The sequence below is a fragment of the Pelmatolapia mariae genome, linkage group LG7 (assembly GCF_036321145.2).
Source record: "Pelmatolapia mariae isolate MD_Pm_ZW linkage group LG7, Pm_UMD_F_2, whole genome shotgun sequence".
Lineage (NCBI taxonomy): Eukaryota > Metazoa > Chordata > Actinopteri > Cichliformes > Cichlidae > Pelmatolapia > Pelmatolapia mariae.
This window is the reverse complement of record NC_086233.1, coordinates 31,114,044-31,137,556: the sequence shown is the minus strand read 5'-3', so window position 1 is coordinate 31,137,556 and position 23,513 is coordinate 31,114,044. Positions and strand designations below refer to the sequence as shown.

Sequence of the window (23,513 nt, the reverse complement as noted above, 5' to 3'; positions counted from 1 at the left end):
CTGTTTCCACTATGCATTCACACAGTCTCATAACATTACAGTTTCATTAACTGCTGTTTTGGAAAACATTTACTTTTTAATTTTAACAGTTTCGTTGACCTCTAAAAACACAATTGCATTTTTTGGGATCTTGCTAACTTGCTCTTGCTTTGTATGCAGTGCTGAATTCTCAGATCAAATACATAGCTTTTTAAGCTTCAGGTTTTCAATACTGTTCAGTTTTCATCAATATGATATTGTGGCTCAAAACACCTCAAAGCAGAATAAGAGCAAGGATAATAGTAGAATCAATAGTGGCCAAGAAGCCAGAACTGGACATATTTTTGCGCACGTATAAATAGTGGGATTGTGGCTGTTCTGTAAATGTCATCACCTACCGTATCATTGTTTATTTAGCTGTTTTCTCATTAGCTTTGTTTAAAATCCAACCCTTGCCTGGTGATGCTGGATAATTGATGACAATGGAAATTTAAAAAAAGAAAAAAGAAAGACGTTTACCAGTGTTATCCCTTGCTGTGGAAAACAGAACTAATGGACGCCAGCCATGACTCTCTCTTTCCATTTCTGTTGATGACTCTCTTCTCCCCCATGGCTCATCTATCAATCCATTTACCCATTCTACCTCATGTATCCACTGCTCTCTCTCCCCCCTTCTCCTAATATCTATCTAAATGTATTGTAGGCCACCAGTATTTCAGGCTGGTGTAGTATTCTGACCATGAAGATGTTTTACAGGCGACCCACCCCCCCACCTTCTCAACCCCCTTTCACCAAACAGATAGGAGTAAAGCTCCCATGTTAGAGCCACGGTTCAGTGGTTTCTAATTATGTGTTCACTGTAGGAGCCTGGTTGGAATATTTCATATAGACCCATGAGGAACAGATAAGAGAGAGAATGGGAAGGGAGGAAGGAGTGGAGGACCAAGAGAGAGATACAAATAGAGGGAGAGAGAATTTATATCTATACACATTATATTACATAAATGTTGTTTGCAGTCTAAAGTGTAGTCTATATTGTTCTATAATGAAATCAAACACTAAGGACAAAGATGTCATGAGATCCATCCATCCGTTTTCTTCCACTTATCCAATTCAGGGTCACGTGAGGTTACATGGGTTGTCACAGGGCTAACACAGAGAGACAGACAATCACTCACACCTAGGGCCAATTCAAAAATGGCAATTAACCCAACCTCACTAACTGTGTGTCTTCACGCTGCGTGAGGAGAAAACCCAGGGACACGGGGGGACCATGCACACTCCACATAGTAAGCAAACAGAATCGAACGCAGGATCTTCTTGCTGTGCAGCAACAGTGCTAACCACTGTTCATGGGCGAATGTGATGTGATGACTGAAAGTAAACTGTGAACTTTTTACTCATTTATATTCCTTTAGTATTTATGTTTTATTTAAAAAAAAGTATTTTAGAATTAGTCTTTTCTGTTTTATAAAAGTGGCTTTAAAGGCCTCTGTGTCATTTTAATGTTAACATAAAATTTTAAAGATATGGTTTGGTTCTTCTTTGAGGTAAAGAGTGTACATCCTTGAGGGGGTGCATCAGTATCCTGTGAGATATGAAACATACTTTTTTTTTTTTTTTAAGCTCCATGATAATCAGCTTTTCCTACACATGCATCACCGCTACCTACATCATTTTAATTATCAAAGACTTTTGGTGACGAATGACAAGGTCTTAAGTTAGCAAGCTTGTCAGCTTGATTAAAGTCTGTTATGTAAAAGACACATCTGTAGACACATGTCTATATCTGCTTTTGTTTACATTCCATCAGAGGATTTGAAATAAAAACAGACTTGTAATAAGGTGCTAAAAACAACCCAACTTCAACAAGGCCAACAATGCGAAAACAGCTTTCTATTTTCTTAAGGCACAAATACACAGATTTGCAAGTTGACAGACCTGACCTGAATTAATTTGTATATGAAGAAATATTGATGAAGAAGTTTGCATACAGTGCAGTGTCCAAACCTTGACCTGCCATTCTTTTTAATCACACAATGAAGGTTAATATCTCCAGACCTTGCCTTTTGGTTAATTATGCAGTAATTAGAGGGCCTTCTTGACCTTGCAAGTACAGTTAAATGAGCCACATGCATGCACCCCCAGGAAGACATGCACACATACACAGCAGCTCTTCTCAGGGCTCTTAAATGACTGGTGTCATTAATGTTGGTGTGCAGTTGCCAGATGTAATATTTCCTGTGGTCATTAGACCATCTGGTGGCCTGACTCCTCTCATATCTCTATCTTTCTCTGTGTCTACCCATCTGCAATTCATGTGCTTCACAGCCCATGTCTCTTTATTTCTCTATATTTTGCTTCTTCGCATTTCTCCCGTCTTTTCACCCAATTTCCTCTCACCTTTTTCCCTCTCTATCTACATCTGCCATATTGACTTTTTAAAATTATTTCCTCTCACTTTCATCCTCATGTTGTACACGACTACCTCTTGCTCTCTGGCCACTTCATTCACAGGATTATAATGGCATTCAATTGATATATGTGGCCATTTTGGTGCTACAATATGTTAATTTGAGAGAGCTCGAGCCTCATTACTGGAGGGGTCAATATCACTTTAAATCAAAGCTTCATAAATGCTGTAATTATGGTGTTATTGGCAAATTCACCCGGACACATAAAGCAATACCATTTTAAAATGGTGGCTAAGACCCTTCAGTAATTCTGAACTGCATTTATACTGAGAAAAATATGTAACTAAAATGTGACCTTCAGGTTATATTACTTAATACAATCGAAAAACTAATGGCTGGGTATCTGAATCACATCATATAAAACATGGTAGCTATCCTAGAAGGACATTTTACTGACAACTAAGCATTTAAATATAGTAGAAAAATAGTATAGGATAGTATTTTTTTTAACTCACTGTAACATAAATTTCTCTGCAATTTAAATCCTTCATATTCCAAACAGCATATGTAGAAAGAAAAACACAGTCGTGCAACATATTCCTGCTTCTCATAACCTTAGAAACACCCACATATACTGAATACAGAGGCTAAAAATCAGTGCATCCTTAATTAAAACAGCCATCAGGCCAGTCAAAAATATATCTTTACTGGTTTTAGTGTTGCATTTCACTTTCCTAAGACACAAGTTTTTCTGTTAAAAAAAAAAAAAAAAAAATCTGTCTCCCCCTTAATTACTCTTCCTCTGTTCTTTGCTCACCTACCTGTGTCTCACCACATGTGTGAAACTAAAATCTGATTGCTTCAGTTTCATAAGCCTGTTGGCTCCTCGCCTCCTCTACTCCTTACATTTTTAATGAGTGAAATTCCTTTGAAGTGTAAGTGTAGCCATACAATAATCTATAACTTTTTTTGTTACATCTAACTTCCAGTGAAAAGTTAAACAGATTAAAGTAAAGTCAGACAAAATATATTTTTAAAAGCGGCATTTTTTTGACATGATGTTCAATGTCTCTTTGACATTTCTTGTCTTCTTTTTTTTCCTTGTCAGAGATTATAGCACGGTCTGTCTTTTGAATGCCAGATTTTGTTTAACTGTAACAAATGCTCAGTGATATAAGAAGGGTTTTACAATTGACAGTTTAATAGATTGTCATCACTCCCAAGCTTGAATGTAGATTTCCATGGCTTATAATGGCTTTAATTAAATGACAATCCCTCTTTTCTTGAAATAACTCATAATCAATACATATGAGTGCTTTTTGCATGTTTGAGAAACTCAATAAGCTGTTAAATCAAAGTAGCTAAACTAAAACATGGTCTTCTTCAGTCTTCCTCGCCTACACACAGTATAGCTGCACTAAAAAAGAGAAATGGATAGTGTATCATGATCAGACTTCATTAAACTCATGTCTGAGTCACACATCAGAAACATTTCTCACTGCATCCAACAGTTCCAGCTACAACAGGGTATCTGTGGTCTATTTCTTTTTTAACTAAAAGGCAAATGATAGGAAGTGGACACATGATCAATTTTAATCATTTGTTAATGGCAAAGAGCACTGGCGAGATCCAGAGTGTTCAGAGGTTTTAAGACTTTGAAACAAGGAACTTGTACTAAAGCCAAAAACTTTCTTGCTTCTGGGAATTTGGTTATGGTGAAGAAAGTGCACACTAAATTTAAGAATGAGTTCTAATTATACAAACATCAGGAGGAATGGCTGACCTTTAACCAAATTCAGATACCAAGTGTTGTGGAAATTTAACACAATGAAAGGATTCATTTTATTTCATTCCCAGTTAACCACCATCAGTATCACCAATATGTTAGCCATTAATCAACTGAGGAAAACATCATTTTTAAATAATAACATTTTCAATGAGTTACAGTATGTGCTTAAAAAAAGCTTTTTTCTCAACAGGAAATGGTACAGTTCCTCATTGCATGTGGATACATGAATAATACATGTTCAAACTGAGCTGAGTTGGTTAAAAATGCCAAGTGACTAATGAACTAAATGGTCCTGATGTGGAGACCAGACTTACAGATTCTTTTCAGTTTTTACAAAGCCACTGGCAGCATGCTTACAGTGTTATGATCATACTTTGGGTATAATATTGTGCCTTGGAACCCTCTAGTCCAAACAACCTTATATTCCTTCAAGAGGAACCAACCTGGATTCCGCATTATAAAACTGTCTGGCCCTCAGGAGCTGATTTGATTGACCGTGATTAAGGCCAGGTTTTCACAGACACACTGGTCATATATTCCTTGTGAACACAGTTTTCAAATGTGCCACAGGTGTGCACTGTTCCTCAAGTCCCACGTGGTTTGTTTAATAGGATTAAAGGGATTGCAAAAAACATGAAAAATATTACAGTGTGGCCCATTATGTCCTTAAAAATCCATTAAAACCAATGACTTGAAGAAAAGCACTAACAGTAAAAATCCATAACATTCTTAGTCCACATTAGTTTAGGCAAGTAGAACATAATCTTAAAGTAGTGCTAATATATAATAATATGTATGCACAATTTGGATTTGATGCTGAAGGCAGGGACTACAAAGCTGGCCTGTTAATCTGTGTGCTATATTGTAAGAATCACATTCTTAATGGGAGTGCCTCATGAGAATCCCTCATGCCTGTCCTTTGAAAAATAAGATCTAAAAGCCTCTTACACATTAAAAACTATTCAAAGAACAAAGTCCAGCACAGCCCTAAGCACTAGGTGGGAATTACTGCGCAAAAAAATGTATTTTTATGTTTATATTCCTATCTGACTGAAGGTTGTCTGTATGTGTGGAAGTACTTAGTACATAGTGCACTGTACATCAAAGAAAAATCTTTTTGATTTGGATGCATGGTAAGTCTAACATGAACAATGTCAATCACCTTAACTTTAATTTATTTTTATTTTATTTTATTTTCAAATGCCATTTGACCCAGTTCTTCTGGGCCTACTTTTTCTGTTCTTTTTCGCCTTTGCTTGTCACACAAATTATTTTAAAAGAGAAATCCTGATTCGAGACTGGTTTGGCTTACAGTTAAGCTAATTTAGTCATGCGTTGTGGCATAGGATGTTAAATCAGATGATATTGTTCGGCTCATGACACATTTGAGGAAACAGAGATAGAGATTATTGTCAGAGTCGGAACGGTGTGATGATAATTGAAAGACTTAGAATTCATGCTTAGTCAATTAAATTGCTCCCCATAAGCTTCATCCACAGCCATTTATCACTGAAATTATGTGAGAGCAAAAGCTATTCATGAACTCTGACTCAGCAGAATGTGTGCAGTGAGCCCATATTCTTGAGTATCAAGTCCTAGTGCACTGAAAAAACTGATTATTTCAAACTAATTAACACCCCTCCAGCCAGTCAGGATGGAGTGCACACAGAGGCCACGGTGTTATTTAGGAATCATTACTGAGAGGGAAATTTTCACTACGAATATTTTTATGATGCAAGGTTGTGCAGCAATAGACCAATTTGCTTCATCAAAGTATCCAGTTAGTCACCCTTGTATACAAGGAATATTGCACAGAAGGATCCTGCCCTCCCTCTTTCTCTTTATAATGACCTCTCTGATTCGTACACTTTAGCTGGTTATGTTGTCAAATTTTTCGTTAAATTTCCACTTAGTTCAAAATGTAAATAATCGGCTTTTAAAGATAAACCTACCAATTACATACAGTTTCTGTCAGATCCTTCCCGCATGCATACAGACACACGCTCCTTATGCTTTGTAACTAGCATCTTAAAGAGGCTTTCCAGTCTTGACAGCTCAATTTTCTGATTATTATAGCATAATTGTGTCAGTTAATGGGTATTCTCATATTTCATTTAGATTTTTCTTTTTTTATGACAAAAAAATCTAGTTTGAGGCCATATTACTTCTAAGCTGGCAATTAAAACAAATTGCTCCTAGTAATGGAGAAATATGGTTGCTTATGATAAGTTCCATATGGACACTTTTTTTTCTACATTTCTGTCTTTTTGGGCTAGCAGTCAGAGGATTTATGCAATAGTGGACGGCTGTAAATCACACCACAGACACATATTTAAATGGAAATATGAGTACAACAGCCTAGTAACACACAAAACCGTAGGTTCCGTAGCATAACAGGCGTACACATACACGTTAATGAATCATGAAGGTAGCTTTGAGTATGAGTGTGAGTGCAAACACACAAACACATTCAGACACATGCACAACTTGTCAAGTCAAGCATTACCAAAGGGCTTCGGTATGGATTTTACACTTGAGCTAAACCTTCCTGACTTTTCTCAACAATACAGAGGCCTCAAACCATGTCAGCTTTCCCAATGCCATTCACTTAGTATTCACAGACAATTCGCCCTCTGGTTTAAAACCTCATTTAGGAATGCTGTTTATGGAGGGAGGTCTGAAGAATATTTTAATATCATTATGTGGTGTCATGTATCTACTTTAATGGACTGAGACAGGCCATGAAAAGACACATTTTTACAAGCTGCTTTTAGAAACCACAATATTCCTCATATGTAGTAACAGTGTTAGATGTTTGCCAGAGATGTTAACAGTAGCACTGGAAATATCCTACATGTACTTATGAAAAGGCTTAAAACTGAGATTGTATTTTTTTCACCCATGAGTTATGAACAGCTTTTAGCTCTAAATGTGGAGAAAAAAGCAATAAATGATAAACAAAAAACAAACATTCTTACTTCTTTGAAAACTTCTTTCTCAGCTAGGAATAAAATGTTAGTGGTTTCTTCTTTTTTCTTTCTTTCTTTCTTTGCTTTTGGCTTTCTCAAATAAACACTGAAGCAATCTGATACTCGGAGGGACTCAGAGTATGTTGGTCTATATAACGTCCATGACCAATAATGCTATAGGAATGTGTTATGAGGAAATCGAGGCATTTGTCATGGAGGAACAACAGAATGTGTGGCAGGAAATTGACTGACTGTTCAACATTGCTTTGCAGTGAAATCGAATCCACTCATGTCATGCATGCACATTCAAAGACAGACGTTCTATTTAAACATTTATATGGACTTTGTGGCTGTGCTTTTACACAAGCATATGTGCACATAAAAAAAAGTTTCCAGTAAACAACAAATACTTGCAAACTGTTTCTTGAGCACAACGTTGTTCTTCAAACAGAATTTAAGATGAAAAGATTAAGACTAAAAAAAGATTATGTCAAACATGATACATAAACAGAGGCATCTCATCAACAAAGAAAGATAACGTTGCTAAAATTATGGCCGGGACGGCTCATACTGTTTGTGCCTGCCAGCGATGGCACCACTGCAGGTGGCTGTTGAGAGCAATCATAGAGCCACAGATGGAGCATGTAAGGTTGCATCTGGAGGGAAAGATGGCAGAAGGCTTGCATGACTGGAGCCTCTGGGCTCTCTGCTGATGGGTCCATTGGTTTTCAAATGTGGCTTCACCAGAAAAACATAATGAACACAGCAGTGGCAGAAATCAACTGATGGTTGTAGCATAAGATTCAATGCTTTTTATGTGGTAATATTTATGAAAACATGGTTAAAAACGAAGTATTGTAAAACTGGTTGTGATTACTGTTTGTCAAGATGTTTGCACGACAAACCTTTCCAAAATGTGTTGTATCAAAAAGGCGGATTTGGCTCATGACAAAAGAAAAGTTGAGAAGGAGATGCTTACAACATTATGCAAACGAGCTATGGAAAAGCAGAAGGGATTTGATTATATTCACTGCAAAATATGAAACAACAAAACAAACACACTTCAAGCGTTTATCGATCTGCACTCAGTAACAAAAAATTAAATGACAATAGAAACGCAATGGCAGAAAGGAACAGGGCTATAGCAGTGCCCATGAAATAACAAGGGGAATAAAGGAAAAAAAATAAAATATGTACTCCTAATGAGTGGAATCGCAGAGAAACAGATGGTGTGTTCATCTGGTGTTTGGACTGAGGTTTTTATCCACCAGACATCAATTTATTGGCCGAAGAACTGTGCCGCTTCAGGCAGCCAGTTTACATGCTCTGTCCGGTTTTGTTGTTGCTAGGGTTGCTTCGGTATTAACAGTGTTCATTTGCTGGTTGATATCAGTGTGAGGAACATACATGTCCAAGGTGACCTTTTAAATTACATTCTACTGCATGGTAATGTGAAAACACTCCAGGCTTTTATTGTCTTGAGAAAACTGACATTGAGTAATGTGCATTGATTTTAATCACAAATTAAAATCATGTCAATAGCCTGAAATGTACTGAATCTAAATGCAATGTGCATTGTCACTAAGCTCACACATATAGCCACAGACCTTTCCACACAAATATGCAATCTAACCTAAAATCCTTTCATCTATTTTGGAGCCTATCCGAGTTATCAGAGTGAAAAGCAGGGTACACTCTGGACAGGCTGCCCGTCTATTGATGGGCTAACACAGGGAGACAGACACCCATTCGTGTTAACACTCACACCTACTACCAACATATTTGAATAGTGGAAGACACTCATAGAAATCATTAAAACTGTACACAGAAAGACACCTACCAGCGAACTGGAACACAAGACCTTCTTGGTGTTAACCAGTGCACCACTGTGCCATCTATAACCAGATACAATTGAAGAAACAAAAATAAGGTACACACACTCACCAACTGATGGAAGCTAGAGTCATTTAAAGGGTCTAAATCCATCTTAATTTGTTTTTAATCCTTCCTGATAAGTAGCTCTTTTCTACTTTGGCTCAAGTCAAAGGAAGCTGAGTACTATGTGTCTCTCATATACACTTCCACAGCAATATACACACAGAAAACAAGAACAGTCATGTTCTACCAGAGGGAGGATCACGGGAATACGAGAAATGGCATCTTAACTCCGACATACCAGTGTGCATGAAAAGGTTAATCAGTGTGTGTTGGCTCGCTGACTATTGTCATTGTAGATGACATCACACAGCACTTGTCGATATATACATGTACACATTTGCCCAGAGGATATGTCAAGTCTTGTATGCGTTTATGCCTGTGTAATATAATGTTTGTGTCTGAAAGTGTGACATTTGACAGGTATATGTCTCTTTAGCCACAGGTGAAGTGAGATGATAACACTGCTTGCAGAGACAGTCCAACAGAATGGGTTTATTTACCCATCTCTGTGCTATTTTCTTGATTGTCTGAATTCTGCACCGGGTATGTGTGAGAAAAAGAGTTGCACAGACACACAAGCACTCAGACAGAAACTTGCACAGAGGCCAACATGTGAGCAATCAGACAAATAAATATGGCTCTACACATTGGCAAACATCTGGGAGGGGTCTGGGATCTTAGGCATCTTGCCAAGGTAAACAGAGGAATTTGCCAACCTTGACATTTTTGGTAGTAAGAGATGCCTCTCAAGGTGACAGCTTTCACTAGGTGTTAGTGGGAGATAAGCACATTTGTCATTGTGGGAATATCAAAGGGTAAAATCTGGAGATTAAAAAAAAACCAGTGTGGATGCAAAAAAAAAAAAGGAAACTGCAGTTCCCCTGGCTGCCACTTGAGGCTCCCTCTGAAACTCAGTAAATCCATATAAAATGCCCAAACAGAGATTATTAAAATGCATGTTTACAGCCAGCCACATTGACTAACAGTTGTCCTGATCAGTGTTCGGCCTCAAACACTACTTTAAGTATATGCATGTCTCTGTTTTGTGTGTGCTATTGCACCCTTTTAAAGCACTGCCTGATTATTATTTCTGTGTGGAATGGACCATCAAAGAATTTTGTGCTTCAGATTTGGTACGTGAAATTCTATTTTATTGATCCACTACTTAGCTCTAAGTAGCTGATATGTCTCTCTCTCTGTGCCATACCCATACAGTTTAATTTGAATACGTGCTGCTCGCTAGCGCCAGCTGATAACTAAGCATTCTACATTTTCATCCATACAAGGCAACTTTTATCTTTCAAAAAACATCAGCATAGCATCAGCCAAAGTGCTGATGATTTAGTTTAAAAGTGTGGAAAGTGATGTGTCACATCTATCTTTTATAATGCCTATGACACATTTGCATGTGTTTGTGTTGATGATTATGCTAGGCGTCATGCTATGATCTATGAATTCCTTTTTTTCCACAGTGACATTAAAATGGTAACATACTGGCATACAGTAAGGTAGTAATCACCCATTAGTCTGTAACTGAAAAAGCCCACCTACCCAGATTTAGAGGAGAAAAACAAGTTAAAGAACAAAAGTGTTTACATACTCACAAAACAGTCTCTGTGTTTAATGGAGCAGTAAGGCTTCTTTTGTCTACTTGCAACAAAGTTGTGTGTTCACTTTTTTCTATACTTTATATTCATTTTATTTGTATCCACGATCTCATTTTGTGCCTGTTGATGTTTTTCAACAACACAGGAGACACAAAAACAGGTTATGTAAATAATCCTCTATTCACACACTTTCACTTTTGTGCACTGCAATGGTGGTGTGTGAGATGATTCTTTCCTTTCACCCTGACCACCTGTTGTGTGAAGTTCAATACATTAGACAACAATTGTATTCTGTGATGACAAATACGTTGCAAAAATAAAAACCCAAACCCCTAATCAGGTGAAGTAAATCATCTTTTTTTCCTACTACATTTTCTGTGAAATGAGTCAGACGAGGGCAGACATACATGGAGACAAGTTTAATAGAGCGTTATATACTATTACCAAACCGGACAACTGAGCAACTGTAGTTTAAATATTATTTATTGGGTGGGTTACCTGAAGCAATCAGAGAAAATTGTAAAAGAAATAATCACATCTATAGAATGATATTTATTTATTCATTTATCTATATGTGTTCAAAAGTTACTTGCTTTTGCAACATATTCATCTTCATAGGTTTTATATGGCTTTATTGCAACAGTATAAAGCACCTGTCTACTTAGTGGCTTTAATGAAAACTCTACTTCAGACTTTAAGGAAACTTTCTGGATGAATGAAAATTGCCAAAAAGAAATCGTCCATTAAAATGAAAGTTGAAATGATTAACATAGTAAAAAATAAAACCCTACAATCTCAATACTTATACTTATTGTAGCAAACATCAATTTCTAGTTGACAAATAAACAATACTTTTAATTTTAAATTAATTAGAATAATTAAGTCGTCATGAAAACAACTTCCGCTTACCTTTGTTTTTTGCATGCTCAGCTCTTGCAAACAATTAATCCCTTGTGAACCTCGGTGATAGAACCTGACAGGGTTGCCAAGCAATTTGGGATATGATTGCAAATCTATTAGAGGAACATGGAGGGACTGTCAGATCCATATAACATATTAGGAGCAGATGAAAACATCTCTCACTGTAGTGTTTGGTTAGACACTCTTAAATAAAATATCCCTCTCATAATTATGTTTTTTGATGTTTAAATCTCCTCGTATTTCTTTTGCCTAATCTGCAGAACAGGTAAACCCATTCCCCTTCACACTCTTGTCTCTTTCGTTCACCCTAAAGTTTCTCTTCCCCCGTTTTCCTCTCTCTTTCTAAGACCCCACTTTTCTCACTTTAATCACCCTCCCTCCCTCTTCCCTTTACCCCCTTCTCTTTCTCTGCCTGCAGTAGCTACCCAATAAAGGATGTTGTTAATATCATTAGGCAGACTTCCTCTCCGGCCAAGCGCCCAGCCCACTCCCTTTCAGCCATAATCAAGCGTGCACACTAACTATCAAAGGAGACATTGCTAATAAACTACCACAGTGGAGCAGAAAAACACACACGTACGCTCCTGCCGAGAAAATACTGTTGGCTAAGCGCACTAAAATAAATGTGTGCGTGTGCATGGTTCTTGGGGATAGGATTGTGGGGTGTTGGTGCGGGTTACACAGACAGCACTAATAAACTATACTCCAAAGGCAAGCAGTCTAATGCAAATGTGCCACTTAAGTATACTAAATTAATTGGGGGTGAGGGACATGTACATAACCAGACATAGCTAATAAAATATGCTCTGAGAAGTGGCAAATACTGTCAGTTTAGTGGGTTTAAATGATAGATTGGGACAACTAAAAGCTACAGTGCATATATCACTAGTTAAACATGATCTAAAGGGAAAACGTGATGCAATACTGTAAGCATGGAGGACGTTTAAACAAGAAAAAGAAAGGCAGGAGGCCAATGACATGAGGCTGTTAATACAACATGCTGTGCAAAAAGAGCAAATCTGTGCACACAATATAAATCGTGCTCCAAAGAAACATCGCATTGGCTTTTCCAGTTTTTAAAGTGCTTTTGCTGCATTATTTGTTCCTTTAGATAAAAACAAAGACACAGATATGTTAACTGATGCAATAAATAATAAAGAAGCTGGAAATATCCATCCGCTTGCACACCAATTTCTTTTACCTGTTAAATAAGATTTCCAGTCTCTCAGGTGTGCACTGTTTCAAATCAAATGCTGACACCTGTCTTGCTGAAACTAAAACCAAAATTTACCAATTCTGCAGAGTTGAAGTGCAGAGTTCCAAACTTCATCTGGCATAAAAACTGTGTGCTGGAAGCTTCATGACATGATTTTACATGGCTGATCGGCTCCTGTGAGTGCAATGTGTATGTGAGCCAGTACCAAGTTTAATTCTTAGAATTACAGACTACTAAATTGTCAGCATGTTTAGAAAGGAACAAAAAATGGCTATATAATGATAGCTATGTTGCACCAATCACCCAGCCCTAAACATCCTACCATACAGATTAGATTGTATAAAAAAAATATTAAAATACAATGACCCAGTTTAAATAGTTCAGCCCCCTCTTGTGCACCGACAGCAGTTGGAACTTTTCAGTGTTATGTGGCCACTACTGAGCTCCACTGTCATGCTTTATTTATCCCTTTCCCTTCTGCACTGTAATGGAAATATAAAAGGGTACATTGATTAGTGTTTAAGGATCAGGCTTTAATAGATTAAAAGCCCTCGGCTCAGAGAGAGGCACTCACTCACTCACACACAGACATACACACTTGTACGGAAAAGCAAACTTATACACACACCAATAGGCAAATTTATGGACGGATATTGGAAGAGATGGACACAGTCAGTAACACAGAGTAGCTTCATTCATTTGAGTGAACAAAAAACATTGCATGGACAGAAAACTGAGCGTACATATCTGGAGCCAGCAGCGCAAAAAGCCAGAGCCCCAAGCCTTTCAACAACCAGCTTTCTAACGTAATTGAAATGGGGGGGGATTAATAAATATCTCTAAAACAAAAATGAAGACAATATAAAGTGGGGACCATGGTGCTAATATCCCAGTTGATTGGGAATTCATGCATTTTGAACTTAGTGCATTATTAATAATGTGGCATGGTCCCAGACAGTTTCCACATACATACACATAGAGGGGTGATGTCAGTAAACATTAGAAGGCTCTGTTTCAGCATCCCACTGTAGTTATTTTGGTAAAATGTGTTTCGCATTATTACACATACACACACTACACTTTATGCACTTGCTTTCAGGGGATGATACACCATCATCAAATCTGATACACAGGGTCCATTTTGACATGTTTGAAAACACCAAGTTCAAGTGATTGAAACTGTACTTCTGAGAAATGGCATAGTCTACTTAAAGTACATCCTCCCTCTTCATTTATTCTCGCCTGCCCTTGTCTCCTAGCTGAGAATTTAAATTCCCACCTATACCTCCATTGTCACGTCTTAACTCCAAGAAGCACCTCAACTCCAAACCTATCCAGCATGTCCCCTTTCATTTTCTCTAACCTTTGCAGCTCTTCCTTTTCTCTGACCTCAATCTTGCAACTGGACATAATGGTGTTCTAGCATTTTATGTGCTCTTCCTTTTTCCCTTTGCCCAGTCATTTCTCCAGTCTTTTCAAGCTTTACACTCATCACAGTCATGTCTGCTGATGGTCTTGCCTAACCTTTAATTCCACCCCCCCCCCCCCCCACACACACACACACACACACACACTCCACACCATTTTCAATTGCTACTAGTCTTCCTCCAATGTTTGACCACAATCACACTTGATGTGTGCCGACTTTCTCTCTCCAGCTACTTTCCTTCAAGTTCCAATCATGCCCAATGGTATCAGTCTGTTAAAATGTCTTCTGCTCCATAATTGAATCTCTTGTGTTCTTATACTTTTCTTCATCCACCCCTCTGACCAAAACCGCTTTTGTTGTTAGCCTCCTCCTCACCTCTTGACTTTTCATTCCAGTTCTCTTCTCTCTTTTTATCTTTCCCTCAAGAAGACATACTTGTAGCTATTCCAAGGCTTAATCTTGGCCATCTCTTGAATTTCCCTATTCTACCTCAGGTGAGAAAATTTTTGCCTTTTCTTAAACTCAACTTTTCCATTTACTTCTCTTCACTTTATCTTCCCCTTAAGAATTGACCACAACCTACTCTATTAGTACTTGCACCTGATGTCTGTGTCTCACTTCTTCAGTTGACAGCTTTGCTCAAGTGCATTCAAGATTAAAATTGGTTATTTCAGGAGAATGATCAAATTCCCTTTCACTACCATTTCTTTCAGTTGGCCAGTTGGTGCTTTTATTTTGATCTATTTTTTTTATAACACGGGGGATAAATAACATTAAAACCCACACATTAAAAAGCGCCAACAAACAAGAGTCATGGCCATTTTACACAAAAGCACTGCAGTTACTTATCAGTCAAATCTAAATGGTGAATGTAAGTAAGCTACACATCGAACGGGTCTGTGTTCACTTTAAGTGGAAACTGAGAGTCTAACCAGGCTCCTAAATCTCCTAGCTGCTCATTGAACACACTGAATTTTGGACCTCTTCATTATGCTTATACGTTTGATGTCTTAAGGAGCATTTTTTTTACACCAATTATCTGACAAATAATATGGTTTGCTGTGAAATTAACACCACTAACACAATGTCAAAGAATAATGAGCTTCAAGTTTGTTACTGTTAAATGATAACTTAGTAGTCAAGCTTATCTTCTAGAAGTAGTTTCTGCATCCGATAACTGATGACAATGGCCCTCTTTCACATGAAGTCCATGATTTAAAAAAGTAGTAAAGCGTTTCTACGAATGGTGCACGTGTAAGCCGGAATAAACTTTAGACTGTATGTAGTCTAATGCTCTTTTAATGTCCCATTATACTGATCATAAATGCATCCCCAATCTGTTTATAGGAGCTCTGTGTAACCTCAGAACACTATTGTGGCTAATGACACATGCAGCCTTTAAGTGGACTGCAGTGCTGCTCATGTCTGCACACAGTTTGTGCTTGCACACTTTGTGCGAGCTTGCATCAGCCAAAATAGTGGTGAGACATACAAAAACAAAGGAGAGTCGTATCCTTTTGATTTCTGAAGAAAATTTGGCCTGAATCCTTCATATTGAAGTGACTCCTGCAGCTGCTAGGGGTACCTAGTACAATCAGGGGAGGTCTGTTTTTTAAGTTAATTATTAGCCATTTGTTTGCTGAAAATAAAATGTTTAACAGGTGAAATAGGTGCTATATACTCTTTACCAGCTACAGCAATGTAACATGTGCAAATGAGCTAAAACAAACAACATTTTCAGTCACCTGGCATGAACAGATTTTAACCTTGTAATACAGTGGGAATGTTAACAAAGCAAAAAGGAGGAGATTTTCCAGCTATTCTTTTATGTGCCGTGAATGCAATATAACACAAGATAGATATGATTATATTTTATATCTTACATATGGAAAGAGAAAATAATGTGGCTGACATGTGCGTAGGGAAAATATAAAGATAGCAAGTTAGTCAATACAACTGAGCAGTTAAACTCACAATACAGAGGGATTAGTGGATGCACCACACAGCACGCATACACCGCCCCCAGTATGATTCTCCCACATCATGTATTCCTATACAGCATACATAGTGTACTACATTATACAGTTGCCTTAAGGCAAATTACCTCCAACAGTTTATTCTCAAGTTGCATTTATATAAAATGCAGTAAATCTGAAAAAAAGTTTAAATATTTAAAACACAAGCCCTGAAAAATATAGTAAAATGCACAAATTGCACTTGGCTGTGTAGATAACAGTGTGTGGCTGCTGTCAGGTACAGCACATTTTCCTCTGGTATGCTAACAGAATGTGAATCGCCTTCAGAAGTTGTGCGCAAATCCACCTCAAAGTGTTTGCCCCCTACTGGAGGAGGCAGCTTTTGTTTGTGTTTGAGTGTGTGTATGTGTCTAGAAAGCTGGGAGCTCGTGTTGGGGGGGGTCAAGTGATGCATATTCATAAAGTTTTTTTTTCTTGATTTCCCTCCTTTTATCCCTCATATGCTTTGATCAGAAAGTTAGGAGTCAAACTCTCCCATCGCCTGGGCTGCAAGAATGCTACAGGGGCTGAATAGAGAGCTGTCTAAGGATAAAAATACAGCCGAGCCAAGCAGATATGCACAGTGTGACACACACTGACCCACTAGCACACACAAAACTTGACAGATAAAAAGGCTGTTTCTCAAAGACAGAGAAACAAGCAACTTGACAAATAGAACAAAAAGCCAAAGGAGCGAGCACAAACATTGAAAAGCTTAAGCTTAGAAAAATGCCGGGCCACATGCAAAAAGACAAGCTTAAAGTTTGTCTGTCTGTCTGTGCGCTTGCCATCACAACCCCATACAAAAAAGGCTTTCTTTTAAATAAACATTCAACCTTTTTTTTCAGAATTGAAGGTCCTGATTCAGACTTTTATGGCATTAGAGAACGGCTTAATATCTGCATGTTCTCGACACTTTAAAAGTGTACAAAGAAAGTACAGGAGCTCTTTCAGATTACCAAAATAATTACACACCGACTCTCCCTCTGAGCCAGATCTTCGTGCTCAGGGTGTAGAGAGGAAACAGTCGTAAAATGTAGATCTCTGAAATGCATGTGAGGCGGCTTAATTGGGGCCAAATCTTAACAAAATCTTGTCATGTTTTCACACCCTTAGGTGCAGTTAGATAAAAGCACACAGCAAGTGGCACATCTAACTAAAGAGAGAGAGGGTAGACAGAAAAAGCGTGGGAGCTGTGCATTGCCAGAGAGAACGCTGACTTTTTAGTGTCTGTGTGGCTGTTGGGAGGCTTGTTGCATTCAAAGCTCTCGCCTGCATTTGTTTCACAGCGGCGTGTAAAATGTCTCTGATGCGTACATGTACACACAAATATGCTTACCAAAACCTCATATTTGTTTCTCGCTGTCCATTCTACTATAGTTCCATTGTTGGGTTAGTACTTGAGAGCATTTCATCAAATCTGAATCCAGCATTAAATCCACTTATTAAATCTAAATCCTTTCAAATCCCTTATTAATTGCAATTATCGCCATCATTTTGTGTTATATTTACACAAGCAGATGAAGATCTAAATATTGAAAACTAAAAGATTTAGATCAGATATTTTTGTTAGTGGAGAAAGCTCAAAAATAACAGTTAGTGGTATGCTAATTAATTCTGATCCTGAAAGTGAGATGAGCAACAGGGAAAATTTTCATTGTAAATATATTTAAACTACTTCTTGGAGTACCCAATTCTGCGCTATTAATTTGATAATTATCAATTATGGATTTGTGATTGTGACACTGCACATACTGAAGCTGATCTCACATCTTCAAACAGATTTCTCCAACCCGTTCTCACTCCCGACGCGTAGAGAAGAACCAGGTGCACATTATGATCCTTCAGTTAACTAATTGCACAACAGCCAAACAACCATCTATATAAAGCAACAGTTGTTTTAACAATGGACAGTAACTTTTTTTTTCCTCTTTTGAAATATGTTTGATTTTTATGATGAGGAAAGTCTTTGTCTCTCCGTACCTCCCCAGCTCTCTGTCCAGCCCTCTCCACACCAGCTTCCAATTTGTAGCCTTTGTGTACATTACAGCACTGAGAATTACGGCCCCCATGCCCTCCTCTGATCAGACCCATGCTTGGACATCTGTCGGAGGATGTTTATCCAGGCAGTAAGTATGTTAGGGGAAATATTATCCTAGTTTTATCTTACCTTTCTTTTGTGTTAAATATAAACATCGGCATTGCAAAGTGTGGATTGGACAGGAGAGGCAGGGAGCAAAAAAAAACAAAAAACAATGGCGCTATAACAGGGGAGTGTGAGCAACGAAAACAAAACAAAAAAAGAATAGATTGCAGAAGAAACCTGGACTTGGGAAGTGATGAGCTGGGTGGGAGAGGGGGTGGTGAAGGGAGGAAGACAGTTTGAGAAGTGTGTAAATCACACTTGTAGGTGATAATTACAGAAACACATTTAAATCTTTCAGTTTATCAACTTTAAAATTACACCACGGTGTTCTTGTCGGTCACTACAGACTTCTCAGTAAGATGTAAGCAACATTTTCTGTCTTATTTTTCAAGGTTATAAAAGAGGCTTTCCCCCTCTGCTGCTCAGAAATTCCATTCCTCCACCAAAAATGTCTTAATAGAGACAGAAGTAGTAAAACTTCCAATTTCAGAATCAATGTCCGAATGTCTAGACAGGTTTTTACAGTCTATTAAAAATCAATATACAGTTTATGTGCAGCATGGCTGTTTAGTGCTTGGCATACAGGCATATACAGACGGACACACAGATGCTTACTATGCACTCAGGCACACACAACCAGTTCTTCATCTCTTTTTCTCTTCTTCTTATCTCTAGCTCTCTCCCTCTCTCTTTCACGCACACAAACACAGAAATATGCACAAACACACTCAAAAGTTGATGCACACATAGACCTTTTCCTGTCTGGTGTTGCTTCCAGCCTAAAACCAAACCATGTGTGGGAGCTATTCTGTGCTGGCCTAAACTGTATGCCCCATTGGTGATAGGTCCTTCCACTAAAGACTGGAAAGACGCTTATTGGAAAGATATGGTTGGGTTCTTTTTACCGCTTTCTGTCATATGACTTCATTTTGTGTTGTTGACAGCAAGGCTCTTTCATTTATTCTTTGCTTTTCTTTTTTTTTGTCTATTTTGTTTGGTAATCAATATCATTCGCCTGCTTGGCAGTAACGTTCTTATTTACAATGCCAGAAGTACGGGTGCTGAGGGTGCTGCATCACCCCCTGGTGAATCGTAAAGGACTTGTCCATTAACTACTGAAAGTAAAGTTTTATTATATATTCTGTTAGTTTTTAAAATTCTATCATTTTCAGTTAAGTAAGTTTAGAGATTCTTCAGTTATTTAGATTCAGTGATGTCCCTGCCCACATTGTGGTCACCACCCTTTGAAACAAGGGCAAATATACACAAAACCTGGCTATGCAAACTGGAATTTTAGACTTCTTACTGAATTCTTGAAAAAAAAAAAAAAACATAGCAAAACCAAGCAAATTCACAAAATCAGCAAGCCGCTGCTAAAACACTCACAATGAGAACCCATGTATCTTGATTCTGTCTTTGCTGGCAAGAGTTAGGCTAACATATATTAAGCTAACAACTCGATTTTAATGGCATGGTAAAAAGTTTTAGAAACTTGAAACTAAAAAAGCATACTTTTGGAGTATCTCTTGGAGTATCAAAAGGTAAGACCAGTTTTTCACATTCTGCTAATATACAGTCAGCATTAATGATAAATAGCATGTTATTAAGTGTTAGTTGATTATCTCATGCCCCTGACTTTCCAGAGAATGTAATGTTCCTCTGATCGTCAAGATAGTTTGTAAATGTGGCTTTCTGAACAGCCTGTGGAGAGCTGCCATTGGCTGTTGCTGTTATTTGAGAAACTGTGGTATCCTTGTTATCTGCTCATCATTGATTTTGCAAAGAAAGGGTGACCCAACTCGTAGTGACATCTCCACAGCACCTCCTACAAGAAGCACATTCTCACGGTTGTTCTGATTTATACCCAATCTCTACCTACCTATATTTTCCTTGCTTGATTTTTTTTCCCTATCAGCCTTTCTATTTGCACACCCTCCTATTCCCCCTCCACCTCCTATCACTCCCTCCTACTCCACCACCAACAAGGCATGAAAACGGCGCTCCATTAGGAGTGCCTGGGCTAAGCCCAGTCAGACACATACTGCTTTGATCAGCCGTGAGCTGGGCTAAACACCCCACTAAACTCCCAGTCTGAGAAAGGGGGTATTGGGGGGAGAGCAAAACTAGCAAAAGTTAGTAAGAGATGGGACCAGGAAGATCAAAACAAAGAAATGAGATGGAAATGATGACAGGATAAAAGAGAAATGCACTCAAACATGCTAGGAAGAACTCATTTTTCCCAAGCTGCCCATATATGTTCCCCCATCACTTTTGTCTTCTGTCATATTTTCTTTCACATCTCTTTTTTATCACTTGTTTATCTCTTGCATGCCATCCTTTTTTTCCCCTGTACAGGCAGCCTCCTAAATATATTGCTAACAATTTCAGGTGTACAGCTCATACAAGTTAAGGAAGGTTTGAATTAATTCCTGAGGTAGCATAATTGGTACAGAGAAGATGGCATATTAGAAGCCCCCTCAACAAAGTGTGTCTCTTTTGTTATTAAAAAAAATATTTCGTACCCACTTCTGCACTTGTGCATGCACAGTGACACGCACAAACAAACACACACGTTGTGGAAGAGGAAAAAAGGAAGGCAGGAAGACAAGCCCAGTGATAGACGATACATAGAGACCAGACCTCCATAACTGACAGCAGTTAAAAAAAAAAGAAAAAAAGAAAAGCCAGAGCTTTCAACATTCAGACAGGCAGATACTAAACCAGCAGCAGCAAAAGAACAAAAACCTTCGGTCTTTTGCTCCCAAGGAGTGAAGAGAAAAGGGATTTCCGCTCAGTGCTAATCAATCAGGTTGTGATAATGGCTCCCATGCCTAGCTGTCGACTGGAAGGGTCAAGGCATCCCGTGACCCAGCACCCAGGGCTCAGGGGCTAAAGCCCCTCTCAGAATAGCACCCCAGGACAGACTCCCTGGGCTAATTGTCCAAGCCAGTGTCAGCCTTTTCAATGCCCCCCCCACCCTTCTACTTTCGCCTTCATTCCTCTGTCTTTCTTCTCACTTTCCCTCCCCTCTTTCCCTCCTCACAACTCTGCGATCCCCTCTCTTTCTACGCAACTAAGGAGTCTACTAAGTATGCCAGCATATACCAGCGTGGGGGAGAGAAATGAGACAGAAAGCAAGGAGCTGAATGAAAGACCTTTTAGAACTGAAGCGACACAGATGAATCAAGGGAGCTGTGTACACGGGTAAAAGTTAATGAAATAACAGAGACAGAAAAAGACAGTGAAGAGGGAGAGCGTGTCAAAGAAAGATCAGCGGCTGCAACAGAAATGAGCGGGAGGGAAGTGAGAAGGGAGGATGAAAGATGGAGGGGGGCAGTAGGACAGAGAGGGACAGAGGGATACAAAGAGAGTGGGACAGAGGCGATACGAAGAAGGGGAGGCTTTAAAACAGTCCCCTTTCTCCCAACACATCACTCATATCACTGGAGTGCAGTGACAGGTCTATCTACTTCCATCTGCATATCAATAGGTTTCTATTAATCATAGCCAGAGCAGCGTGTGTCGCAGGGAATCTGCTCAACATCAGTAGACTGACCATCACAATGCAGCCGGCATGCAAGAAATAAAAAGAAAGAAATGACAAAGACACACACACTCACACACACACAGAGCGCAAGAGTCCGAAACAAACCCCACTCCAGCTCCGCGCAATGGCATTCCTCTCATTCCAAGTGCATGCTGCTAATTAACAGCATTAGATCCCACAGACAGAGGGAGAGATTGATGGAGAGGTATCCCAGTGTTGCACTAGAACCACATCTCTGCTCTCTTCTGTCGTTTCTGGCTGCTCTTCCGTTCTTATTTATTTACTTGTCCCCCCCCCCCTCAAAGCACCTTCTATCAAGTCCCTCTCCCTTTCACAGTTACTGTCACATCATGGTCAGACAACGCTGAAGAAGAGCAAAGTCCGCAAATGTGAAATAACATATGACAATCAAAATTGGTTACTCACTGGGAACCTTTTTCTTTTTCTGTATTTCTTTTTTTCAGAGCTGTCAATCGTTATCCTCTTCTCCACTGTAGTAAGGGGAGTGTGTCTATCCTGGCGAGTGTGTGGTGTCAGTCCACTAGAGGAAAGTTGCCGTCTGCGTGCGTGAGCATGTGTGTGTGTGCGCGCGCGTGCGTGAAGAGAGGAAGAGAGAGAACGGGTGCGTCTGTCTCTGTGTCTCGCACTGCTCTGACTGAGCGAGCCGAGGCTGTTTTAAACAGGCTGCTCTCCCCATGTGACCAGCCCAGGCACAGGCAGGAATACATTACTGAGATACACACACTCTCTCTCTCTCTCTCGCTCCCTCTGCCCATACACACACCGTGTCCACAGTGCACCCCCTAGCCACCACTCAGGGTAATGTTGGGAAAAGCCCTCACACACAGCATGTGCACGCCCACACAGACACAGATATATATGTCCATACATATGTGTATCAAATATGTATGAATATTGTTTTGATGCACTTTGGACAAAAATTTCCATACTCCATTTTCTTTTTTAATTTCACATATTATATATAAATATATATACATATATATACCTATATAGTTGTTTTTCCAAGTGACTCTGACTTTTCTTTTCCTGAAGTCTTGGTGGTTTCTTCACACCTGGAAGCACTGACCTTTTCAGTAATGGAAACCTTTTAAAGCTGACCTTCTGTTCTGAAGCTGATTCAACTGCACCACAGCTACTACACCTTAAGGAACAACAATGGAAAACACAACAGATGAAGTGCTTTGAGTGAAATATAGTAGCTACGAAGAAGTGCATTTTCAAAAAGCCAAATATAACTTTAAAAGTTTAAACCTTTCATGTGACGGTATGACTTTGGAAGGCGATAGATTATTCTGGGGGGAATAATCTATCGCAGATATACCAGCAGATATCCGATGAGTTCCTGAAAGGATTTATCTTTAATGTTCGACTTCAAGTGGCAAACTTCTGTTCTTCAGAACCTTTGACTGAAATAAATCTTTTCTGTGATTCCACAAGGAGCAATGTTTCAGGCTGAAAAATGAAACCAATGTGGAAGTGTCAAAAACAGCTCCCTAAATGGTTACTGTAAGTGGGCTCCAAA

The 23,513-nt window shown here is 38.8% G+C and overlaps 1 protein-coding gene across 1 annotated transcript in view; it reads right to left on the bottom strand.

Moving 5' to 3' along the window:
- The window catches only part of cntfr (ciliary neurotrophic factor receptor), a 201,328-nt gene extending 178,719 nt beyond the window's left edge, over positions 1 to 22,609 (bottom strand). The window contains exon 1 of the mRNA XM_063480832.1: positions 22,397 to 22,609. The gene's annotated coding sequence lies outside the window, so the exon portion shown is untranslated. The remainder of the gene's footprint in view (positions 1 to 22,396) is intronic.
- Between the last annotated feature and the right edge of the window lie 904 nt (positions 22,610 to 23,513).